Source organism: Puntigrus tetrazona, unplaced genomic scaffold (assembly GCF_018831695.1).
Source record: "Puntigrus tetrazona isolate hp1 unplaced genomic scaffold, ASM1883169v1 S000000003, whole genome shotgun sequence".
Lineage (NCBI taxonomy): Eukaryota > Metazoa > Chordata > Actinopteri > Cypriniformes > Cyprinidae > Puntigrus > Puntigrus tetrazona.
Window position 1 is genome coordinate 2,556,230 of NW_025047683.1, and position 11,768 is coordinate 2,567,997.

The 11,768-nt window shown below is 41.6% G+C and overlaps 1 pseudogene; it reads left to right on the forward strand.

The window, feature by feature from the left end:
- The first annotated feature begins 5,403 nt into the window (after window positions 1-5,403).
- On the forward strand, window positions 5,404-10,270 carry LOC122331868 (annotated as a pseudogene).
- The last annotated feature ends 1,498 nt before the right edge of the window (window positions 10,271-11,768 follow it).

Sequence of the window (11,768 nt, forward strand, 5' to 3'; positions counted from 1 at the left end):
CCCGTACCTTACAACATTTACCTATAGTAATAACATAATTTTAGAACAGGTTTTTGAAGTTTGCTTTTCTGCTGCAATACCTTTTCGAATTATTTTTCTTAAATAATGACCCCTAAACACTTATGCGTTTACTGTTTGATGTTAATGGAAAGACGCTAAGCCCTAATTTGTGTTTCCTTTATACTGCAGATGTATTTTAATCTTAACCTATATTACATTTGAATTTATTCAGCCATGTAAGAAGCACCAGGGAAAAATTAAATAAAATAGAGTATCCTTCTATGTTCTAGAAGTTCAGTAAATGTGAGAATAAAGAATATATGCGTGTTATAGGTTCATGTAAATGAATTTATGATATTGTTCATTTTAAAATGGAATGTTAATGATTTAGAAATTTAGAAAGCCTATAGGACAACGAAAACAGGCTATGTTAATACCCAATGTATCTTAATAGAATTATTTTGAAGCTACATCCACAAGTCGTTACAACAAATGCAGTTTCTGAGTGAATCTGTAGTACATTTTACTGTAGACTGATTTTAATATGAAATACAAATGTCAATATATGTTGTTTTATGGCAAAAACTTTTAAATAAATAAATAAATGAATTGGCTCTATATTCATTTGTGCTAATTTCCAACAATACATTATGCAACTCTACTAAAATGAATATCAACCGCAAAAATGTCAACAACATAAAACGACCACTAGATGGCAGCGTACAAAAGGTCTCGGGGGTCACCATCACAAACCACAACACAGACATAAACAAGGTCTGTGTCTTTCAAAGTCAATTCATTTTCATTGTGTTTAGTATTGTAAGAGCGAGGATCCTTAGAGACAAGTCAATAAATCAAGCAATTTCCATAATTACAAGCAGAAAACTCTTGCTGAGCTCCATTGTGTTTTAATGCAGCTCAGTTTATTTTATTTATTTTTAAAGCACACTGGTTTGATCATATCAGCAAACTTCACTATAGGGACATTTGTAATGACAGACAAAACAGCTTACACCCCATATTAAAAGTGACAATAGCTTACCAAATAATAATATAATTTATGCTCATTTTTAACAGATGGTCACCAGACAAGAATAGCTGGACTTCCTTTTTAGTCCTTCCCCTTCTGTTTTTCAATTTTATGACCAATTTTGTTTTTGTTGCCGAACTGCAAAATATGCTTTTCTTACATACGTTTCGGAAAAAATATCTAGAAATCAAAATGATCAGAATCAGAATCAGAATCACTTTATTGCCAGGTATGTTTGCACATACGAGGAATTTGTTTTAGTGACAAAAACTCTACAGTGCAACACGATAACAAGACAAGACAGATATAAAGAGAATTATGTACAATATACAAAATATAAAATGTGCAACACAGCAAAAATAAAAATAGAAAAATAAAAATATATACTATAATTATTGCTTCCTTTTAAGAAAAAGTGAGTCAAAATTAAGTGAGAGATTTTTCTTGAAAAGTCTGTCAGTCTTGAAAATCCCTCTAATTGAAGATTTTTTGAATATTTTGGCTGGACAACAATGAAACAAATCTAAACAAGAACAGCAGTTTTTTTGCAGTGTAGTTCATACAGTAGCATATTTTACGATGGCCTATATATATATTAAAATAAGTATTAAAATAACTCAAATAGTATTTTACAATTGAAACTAAAACAGCGAATCATAGTTCAAATGATTCGTTCAAAAGACTGATTCATTCAGGAGTCTGTTCTTAATGAGTGTCTAACTGAATCATTGACTCGTTCGTTTAAAAACGCACATTCATGCATAAACCAAACTCATTTAAAACTATTTTCTTTGACGAAGCAGAGCGAAATCATGAAAAAGTGTTGCAGTCATACAATGTAAGTCATTTAATATCAGCGTCGTTTATTGAACTGTTGTATGAAATCTTGCAAATGAAACTCCTTGAATTGTCATTTAAAGCTGTTTTTAAAACAGTTAAATAATTAAAATGAAATCTATTATAAAAATTTAATTTAAAAAGAAATGAATAATTGCATAAATATTCAACTCGTGCTGAGATGTACGAGCGATGCGGAACTGACGTAAGCGCCGGCGTGATTCGCGTCTTAGTTGCTATAGCGACGTGTGTTATGAGTTCCGCCTGAATATATAAACACTCGAACCCATCGCTATCTGTTGGTTGTGAGACGAGGAGACATTTGAGTATTTTCTGATCAGATCTTGTTGCTTTCTGAAGCTCATCGGAGGATTCGAGAAGAAGACTTTTATTTCAGACGGAGATCAGCGGATTTTCTTGGAGAAAGTTTTAAACTGTTATTTGTTCTATAACTAAACTTATTACTGCAGTTGTGTCTTGTATTGTTATTGTATTTCATTTTATTTTATACATTTTCTTTTTTTCTCCCTATTTGGAGTTTGGAGGAAGTCGTCAATGGCTCACTCGGACGAAAGACGAGGTATGTTTTTAATGGATTATTTTAGGATATTTATTATTGGTATGTGCATTGTTTGACAGCTTGTGCAACCTGTTATATTGAAGTTAAGTGATGCGTGTCTTGTTCCACGTGACAGATAAACTGTGCTAAATAAGGTTTTGATTATTGACTGTTAATAAAACAGTATGAAGTATTGTAAGTGTGTAATATTTCAGCCTCGGGCCGCTCCAGATCCAGGAGCGCTGCTATCTCTCAGACGGCTGCTCAGGAGGATGGGAGGCGAGGCTCTGGTGATCGTGACCCAGAGCAGCCCCTGAGCCAAGAGCTACCAGGATACATCGCGCCTCTGCCTTCTGACCTGGCTGTTTCTGTGTCCACAGATCAGCCTCACAGGAAGAGAGGGAAGCGGCAGAGCGGCGGCCGGGAGGATGAAGGGCCGTCCACCTCCAACACAAGACCAGCCAAGCGCTCCCGCAGAGGTCAGGATTATCAAAGATGTCATGACTCAGTTATTAATAGAAAATGTTCTGTTTATACATGTTCTTGTGCGTTTCAGAAGCGTATGCCAAGGGCCCATTGCTGGGCCGAGGTGGATTCGGCTCGGTGCATGCTGGGATACGCGAGGTCCGACAGACTGCCAGTAAGACGTTTCCTTCCCTGCCTCCTTCAAACAGCTTTTAGAGTTGGCGATATCAGTGAAGGCGTGATTTCCTGCGGTTGATCTGTTCACAGGTTGCCATCAAGTACGTTTGCAAAAGCAGGACGCCTGAGAAGCTGAAAGTGGTGAGTTGAAGGTGAATCTGTTGTGAATCTGCATTCAGCTCTGGATGTAACGGATCTTTGGTCTCTGCAGGAAGGTCAGGGTCTGCTGCCGCTGGAGGTGGCGTTGATGACCCTGGTCAATTCGGCTCCTGCCTGCCCAAACGTCCTGCAGCTGCTGGAGTGGTTCGACCATCGCAGAGCGCTACACCATGATCCTGGAGCGCCCCGTTCCTTGCCAAGATCTCCAGAGTTTCTGCGAGGAGAAGCGGATGTCTGGAGAGACTCTGGCCAAGAAAGTCCTGCTGCAGCTGATCACGGCGCTGAAACACTGCGAGCCGCATGAGTCCTGCACCGGGGCGTCAAACCGGAGAACCTGCTGATCTCCACTGAGTCACACGACATCAAGCTGCTGGACTTCGGCTGTGGAGATCTGCTGCAAGACTCGGCCTACCGACACTTTGCAGGTTGCTTTGATCTCACTGCAGTGATGCGTTTGTGAACAGCAAAGGGAAGATTTTGATCGGACGTTTGTGGTCTTGTTGTGTCTCTCAGGCACTCTTGAATACGCCCCTCCTGAGTGGTTTCGGCAGCACCGCTATCACGCAGGACCGGCTACGGTTTGGTCGGTCGGGGTGACGCTCTACAGCATCCTGTGCGGCTGTTTCCCCTTCAGAGGAGCACGCAGGGTCACCTCCAAAAGCAGGCTGACCTTCCCTAGAGAGCTGTCTACAGGCAAGAGACAGGCGTCACGTCCAGATCCAGGTGAAGCGTGTGCTTTTGTGTTGCTGAAGACTGTGTTGTGTGTAACAGAGTGCCGTCAGCTGATTCGCTGGTGTCTCAGTGCATCGGCATCAGACCGGCCCAGTTTAGAGGACATTGAGAGCCACCCCTGGTTAAACTGAACAGGTGTAAGGCCAGTGACACACACTTTCTGAATCACAGCAGAGTCACGGCTGGATTGTGTCGTTGGGATCAGTCTAGATCAATGCTTTTCGACTGTTTGTATAGGGAGAGCAGGAGTGACACAGGAAGTGCGGAGAACTGCTTCCTGGTCACCTTCAGTCCGGTGAGGGGCTCTGTGTGGATCCTGGAGGAGCTGAACACACAGCACCAGCAGAAACCAGAGCCTGAGATCAGATAGAGATTGGGGTTTTTTAGCTAAAGCGTGTTTTTCAGAATGAGAGTAGAGAGAAAAAAGGGAGAAATGGGACATTGTGTAAATAAGAGGAACAGACCGAGGCACTAGACACTAAATTGTACATATAATTCATATTTATTCATGTTTAGATGTAATAGATTTTTAGTTGGTTTGCAAAAGGAGTCTGTGCTGTCTAAAACCAGCTTGTGGTTTTGTAAATTAATTTGGTCATATAATGAAATGTAATTTCAATTATACATTTAGTGTAAATATATTTGAATAAAGCCTGTACGTTTGCAGATGATTGCAGTGTCTTTTAGTGGACAGAGGGTTAATGTGTGTATTTGTTTGTTATGTTGCACTTTAAGCGATACATTCTGCTATTTCTAAGGATTATGACAGGAACACAGTGAATTATGATAATACTGTATATTATACCTTTTAGTGCAAATACACTCTTGGAAATAAAGGTACAAAAGCTGTCACTGGGGCGGTAGATTTTTAAAGGGACATGTTTGTACCTAAAGGGTCCATTTGGTAGCTTAAAAGGTACATATTAGTTCGTAAAGGTACATATTTGAGCCTATGTCACGGTGTGGTTTGCGAGAAGGAGCACTCAATGAGAAAAATAAACTAAAACAGTTTTAATCCTCTAAAAACGAACAAAATAGCAATATAGCTGCAAGCAGGCAGGACAAAAAGGACCACACGCATTAAAGGCGAGAACTGAGCGATTAAACAGAAGCAAACTGGAACTTAAATACACACAGGAATTGACTAAATTAACAAGACACAGTTAGACAATTAATAGAAAGTAGGTGACACTGAACACATGGGAGAAGACAAAACAACAACAAAAGAGTCCACACGTGTGACAACCTAATAGGTACAAAAGTGTATTTTTTAAAAACGTACCGCCCAGTGACAGCTTTTGTACCTTCATTTTTGAGTGTGTGTGAAATACAAATAGAAAAAAACAGCAGGTTTGAAATGATCTGACATTATTTGCTCATTTAGCAGTAAGCTGTGTAAGTGTTAAGGTTTCTTTTAAAACACTTCGAATTAATAAATGTGACGATGCTGGCCTCACAAAGAAGATCAGAAAGGTAACCTTATCCCTGACTTGTTAAACCCTCATTAAACCCACTTGTTAAAAGCCTTTACAGCACGAATCCCATTCCAGAGCTGAAGAAATGACTAAATTCCTCTGAATTCTGATATTTTTGTGTTAATATCAGGCAATTGTTTTGGAGTTTATCACAATTCTGTTTTTGATGCATGTGTGAGTGTTGTGAGGAAGTCATTGTGCAAGAGTTTATGGAGAATATTATATGGCAACATATCTCTCGCTCTTTATGTACGGTCAGTTTAATTCTGTCAGTTTCCCTGAAGAAAGAAAGAGTAAAGAAAGGAATAAAAGAAGGACAGAAAGAGAGAGAGAGAGAGAGAGAATCTGCGGCTGTCGGGAGTACATCTATTTATAGATATGTATTTGCCTTCAGGTATTTATAAACAAAAATAGGCATGAAATAATGTTTTCTAAATCATTAAAATGTGAAAATTGACTGGAACAAAAAGTATCAGAGGAAAATAGAAATCATGTCTTTATAGCATTTTTAATTAAGGCGTAGTACAAGACTTCTTTTGTCGTACAAATAATTGTCGAAAGCAAAAACATTTAGTAGAAAAATCTGACGTGAAGGAAAAACTATTTTTGGAATGAGCAATTTTGAGTGGGATTCTGGTTGAGAAGCACTTCACTAAAATGTACCATATCTGTGGAATGTGGTAGCATTGCCACCTACTGACCAGTTCATTGTTAACTGTATTTATATAGCGCTTTTAACAATACAGATTGTGTCAAAGCACTTAAGAGTATCAAACAGGAGAATAGTAAAGTAAAATGTAGTGTCTGTGCAGTCAAATGACAATAATAACTGGAAATGAATGTAAATGTTTGTATATTGTCTGGTTTTCACAGAAAGGAGGCGACGGATGTGAAAGACACCTCTGAGATGGTGAAGGAGGCCTTGCAGCAGGCTGAGCGCGCCCAGAGTTCAGTGACCGAGGCTCTGAAACAGGCCAGCGCTGACATCAAGGGAGCGCAAGACCTGCTGGTCTCCGTAAGTCTACATTTCTAGCCATTGGTTCCAAAGGGGACCGTTTTAGCCATTCTTTAGTCATTAGTAATTTGGACTTGATCTTTGAAGCAATTTGTGACTCTTTTGTTTAAAATGCGTTGGACTTGGAGCTAAAACTGAGTAACACCGCTCGAAGGCTGCTGAAGTTGGAAAGCGATGTAGCTTTGCTGAAAGAAAAGGCACTCAACACCTCCACCAGCGAACAGCACAGAGAAAGAGGCGGACAGCATCAAGGCACTTCAAAAATTCAAATTCAAATTTGATTTGTCACATACACATACATACATGGTACGACATGCAGTGAAATGTTTTTACAACCTTCCAGCGTCGGAATAGAAAGCGAAAAATATAAAATATAAAAATATATATATACGAAGAAGTGTACAAAGTATAAAAGGTAAAAAATAAAATAAAGTATAAAATATAAAGTGGCTGTGTGAATGTCCAATGTAAAGTGACTAGTGGAGTATTGTCCAGTGTAATTGTCCAGTTGTAAGTGGGTATCTGGGGAAAGAGGGGTGAACATGGGAATCCCGGTGATTAGGCGCTGGGTGTTCTCTGGTTCAGACTCCGAATGGCCTGCGGGAAGAAGCTCCTCCTCATTCTCTCTGTGTTTGCCTTCAGGGAAGGAAAGCGCTTTCATAACGCAACAGAAAGAAGAGTCCATTGTTGGGATGGCCGAGGTCTTCCACGATCTTCCTGGCCCTGGTACAGCACCGCTTGTTGTAGATGTGCTGCAGCACAGGGGAGGTCAGTGCGGGTGGTGCGCTCAGCTGACCGCACCACCCTCTGAAGGGCTCGCCTGTCCTGCATGGTGCTGTTCCCGAACCAGGAGGTGATGTTTCCCGTCAGGACACTCTCAATGGTGCAGGTGTAAAAGTTCCTGAGCACCTGAGATGGGAGTCTGAAGTCCCTTAAGCGCCTCAGATGGTATAGACGCTGCCGGGCCTTCTTCACCAGGGTGTTGATGTGACAGGACCAAGACAGGTCCTGCGTGATGTGAACACCCAGGTACCGAAAACTGTCCACTCTCTCCACCGGGGTCCCCTTTGATCATGATGGGATGGTAAGAGCGCACCTGCTTCGTGCTGAAGTCCACTATTAACTCCTTTGTTTTTCTGACGTTCAGGAGCAGATTGTTCTCCTGAAGGTAGACCATCTCATCGTTGTTGGATATCAGGCCCACCACGACAGTGTCGTCAGCAAATTTAATGATGGTGATGGAGTTTGTAGTGGCCACACAGTCATGTGTGTACAGCGAGTACAACAGGGGGCTCAGAACACAACCCTGAGGGGCTCCAGTGCTGAGAGTGAGGGAGGATGAGGTGTGTTTTCCCATCCGTACGGCTTGTGGTCTGTCGGTCAGGAAGTTGGTGATCCAGTGACGCAGGGATGGGCTGAGTCCCAGGACCTCCAACTTCGAGGTGAGTGTGGAGGGAACTATGGTGTTGAACGCTGAACTATAGTCCACGAACAGCAATTTCACATAGTTCCCTTTTCTAAAATCCAGGTGGCTCGTGGTTGTGTGGAGGAGGTGTGTGATGGCATCCTCCGTGGACCGGTTCTGGCGGTGGGCGGGTGTAGTGGGTCGAGTGTGTCCGGTAGTGATGCGGTGATGAAGTCTCTGACGAGTCTCTCAAAGCACTTCATCTCTACCGTCGTCAGAACTGCGCGGTAATCATTCAGGCAAGAGGCAAGAGGTTTCTTGGCACAGGAACAATGATGGACTGTTTGAAACACGAGGGGACTGTAGACTGTTTCAGGGAGAGATTAAATATCTAAGGTAAGACTCTGTTATTTATTTATTTTCGTTTGAGTAGGTTATTTATATTTTTCAATGTAGTTTGTTTATTATGTTGGCCTTGCCCTCTCCTGAAGATTTGCTTCCTCTGTTATTCATCTGTTCTTAAATAAATGAAAGATATTTATTCGAGACTGCGTTTGTGCTTTTCTGGATCAGGGATTGATGTGACCGTCCGGCGTTTTTTTTTTTTTGTAGACTTTATTTGTTACAGCCTTGCGTGCCCCTAGACAAGCGGGAGGCTCGTAACACTATCCCGTGTTATAGGCTGCGGGGCGGGATCTCAGAGAGTCGTGGATAGTTTACCCACGGTTTACCCACGGCTTCTGGTTGGGAAGCGTCCTGATGACTGTTTTCTCTACCGTGTCATCCGCTAGTTTCCGATGAATCCCATCACTGCTTCTGTGAACACGTTGGCGTCCTCGGAGCTACACCTGAACATGGCCCAGTCTGCGTCATCCAAAGCGTCCTGCAGAGCGGCCACGAATGCTCAGACCAGCGTGACACCTCCCTCTGTACCGGGGCTTCCTGTTTCAGCCTCTGTTTGTAAACAGGCACGAGGAAGATGGCGTCATGGTCCGATTTACCAAGCGGTGGGCATGATTTTGCCTTGTAGCTCTCTATGAAGGGTGTGTAGCAGTGATCCAGTGTCCTTTCGCCCCTGGTGGGGCAGGTGAGTTGCTGGTGAAAGTTTGGCGGTGCTTGGCGCTTGAGGTTTGCACTGTTAAAATCCCCCATCACAATGAGTGCGGCGTCCGGTGCTGTGACTGGTGTGATGTTAGGTGATCGTGCTTGAGGTGGAATATAAAGCGGCACTGACTATGACCGAGCTGAATTCTTGTGGAAGATAGAAAGGGCGACAATTGATGGTCAGAAGTTCCAGGTTTGGTGTGCAGGAGCGTGAGAGAGGGTTGGTAAACAACTCGCACCAGCGATTGTTCACCATCAGACACACTCCACCTCCTCTTGTCTTCCCCGACTCCATTGTTCTGTCCATGCGGTAAACAGAGAAAAACTCGGCCGGTTGTATGGCGTACCACTGGGTTCAGCCATGTCTTGGTGAAGCAGAGGAGGTTGCAGTCCCGCACCATGTCTCTCTGGAACTTGATCCTTGCCCTGAGGTCATCGAGCTTGTTTTCCAGAGACTGGACGTTGGCTAACAGGACACTAGGTAGGGGAGCGCGGCGTGCCCTCAACCTGTTCCTGATGCCGGCTCGTTTCCCTCGTGGATGCCGGTGCGGGTCGCGTCCTTTTGTCTTCGACAGGATCTCGCTCGGCCAACATGGGTCCGGGTTTAAAAACGGCGAAAGGTGGGTGCATTGTACACCAATAGATATAAGAGTGGCTCGGTCATATGTAGTAATAGCCATCTTATATAAAGAAAACAGCGTAGACTATTTAAAATACAAACATACTTAACAAAAAAAACAGAAAGTTTTGCCGGAGCGGTCGTGACGGCAGCCGACCTCAACGGCGCCATCTTGCACTTGCTGAGCAGCTCAAAAAGGTGCATGAATCACCTGGATATGATACGTCATCTCTGCTAAGAAGTGTTGTGGGTTTGTAACCTATACTATACATGACTGTTTATGCAGGATCTGGATTCAGAGCTGAAGGACAAGTACAGTAGTGTCGAGCAGGTGATCACACAGAAAGCAGAAGGAGTGGCAGAGGCCAAGAAAAGAGCAGAGAAACTCCAACAGGAAGCCAAAACATGGCTGCTACAGGCCAGCGACAAACTCCAGCTGCTAAAAAGTATGTCAATAACGCATCTCTAATTAAAGCATTAGAAGAGAACCATCACAAAACATTAACTTTTTAAATGTTCTCGCTTAAAAGAACATTATGTCTGTGTTTTTCAGATCCTGAGAAGAACTATGATGTAGATCAGAAGCTGCTGGAGGACAAGGCCAATGAACTGGTGCATGTGGATAAGGCTGTGAAAGAACTGCTTCAGGAGATCAGTCACAAAGTCACCGTCTACAGCACCTGACTGTTTTAACACTACTACTGACTGCTTTGGGAACATTTATGAAATTACCTTCTACGTCAAATCCTGAGAAGGTTTTGTGAGTTTTACCCATACTTTATGATCACTGTATGGAAGGGTGTTACACACTTTTATGAACACGAGAGAATGCGATTTGGATTTTAAACCATAGCAGACCAAAGAGTGAATGTAGGATATGCCCAACATAACTATGAGACTGCAATTACATTGACCTCATTGTTTCAATTTTAGATTAGAGTTAAAAAGTAAAATAATATAAATGTAATTTTTACAAACGTTTTTGTTTACAGATACTTGGATCAACTTGTGAATACCATGAAAGTTCAAATCAGAATAAACTCAAGTGTGAAACTGACATTGTTATTGTGTAAATTTCTCAAATCAAGAAATCAATCAATCTGAGAAACCTTAAAATATGCAAACAACACTGAAGACTGAAGTGTATTGTGAAAAAAAACACTCTTTACTCCAAAATATTTTTACATTTGTTTATTTTCAGTTGTTGGTTTTATTGCTGGAAAATGACACTGATATGGACCGGGATCATGGCTGTAGACTGGAGCTGGACCTGTCCTGAAGCAATGAGGCTCGCAGACTGATGATACATGGAGCCCGCAGACTGATCTAAACGATCCAGATAAAGATCTGTTACCTATTCTCAATTGCCCTGTGTATCATCAGTCTTGGGCTACAGCTCTGACATTGTTCTTGTGCTCTTGTGGATTTGCTTCTGAATCAGACACCAGTCGTGTTGTGTTTGTTACTACGTTACAGCTGCGTTATTTAAACTCGCACACTCAGAAGTGTTCAGCTGGGATCAGGCTTTATGAAGAACAGTCAAGATCTTCCACAGTGACTCAATCAATCATTTGTTATTTAAACTTGCCTTATACACAGAGGCATTGTCATGTTAGAGTCCTGTCCATAAATCTGTATCCACAATTCCCTAGAACATCATTGTATGCTTTAACATTACGATTTGTACTCATGGATATTATAATAATAAATACATACTAAATTTAATGATAAAATTAATAATAAAGTAGTTCAACGCGTTTATTGGAAGTGGGTGACCCAAAACTTTTGTCAATATAGTGTATAAAGATACATTTACATTTGTGTTTACATGCATTTACTTCAGTCTTTTATCTGTCTTTATCTCTTTAGACTGCTTTTGGACACATTAAATATGATTTTTTTGCCAAACACCTACTTTTATTCAACAAACCTTACCTGTATTCTGCGAGACTTACTTTTAGTCAACAAACTTTACCTGTATTCTAGAGGACATATCTTAACTCAACAGACCTTACTTGTACTCTAAAACACTTACCTTTAGTCAAGAAAGCATACCTGTATTCTACAGGACTTACCTGTTTTCTAAATCACTTACCTTCATTCAACAAATCTTACATGTATTCTACTGGACTTACCTTTAATCAACAGACCTAATCTGCATTCTACAGGACTTACCTTTAGTTAACAAGCT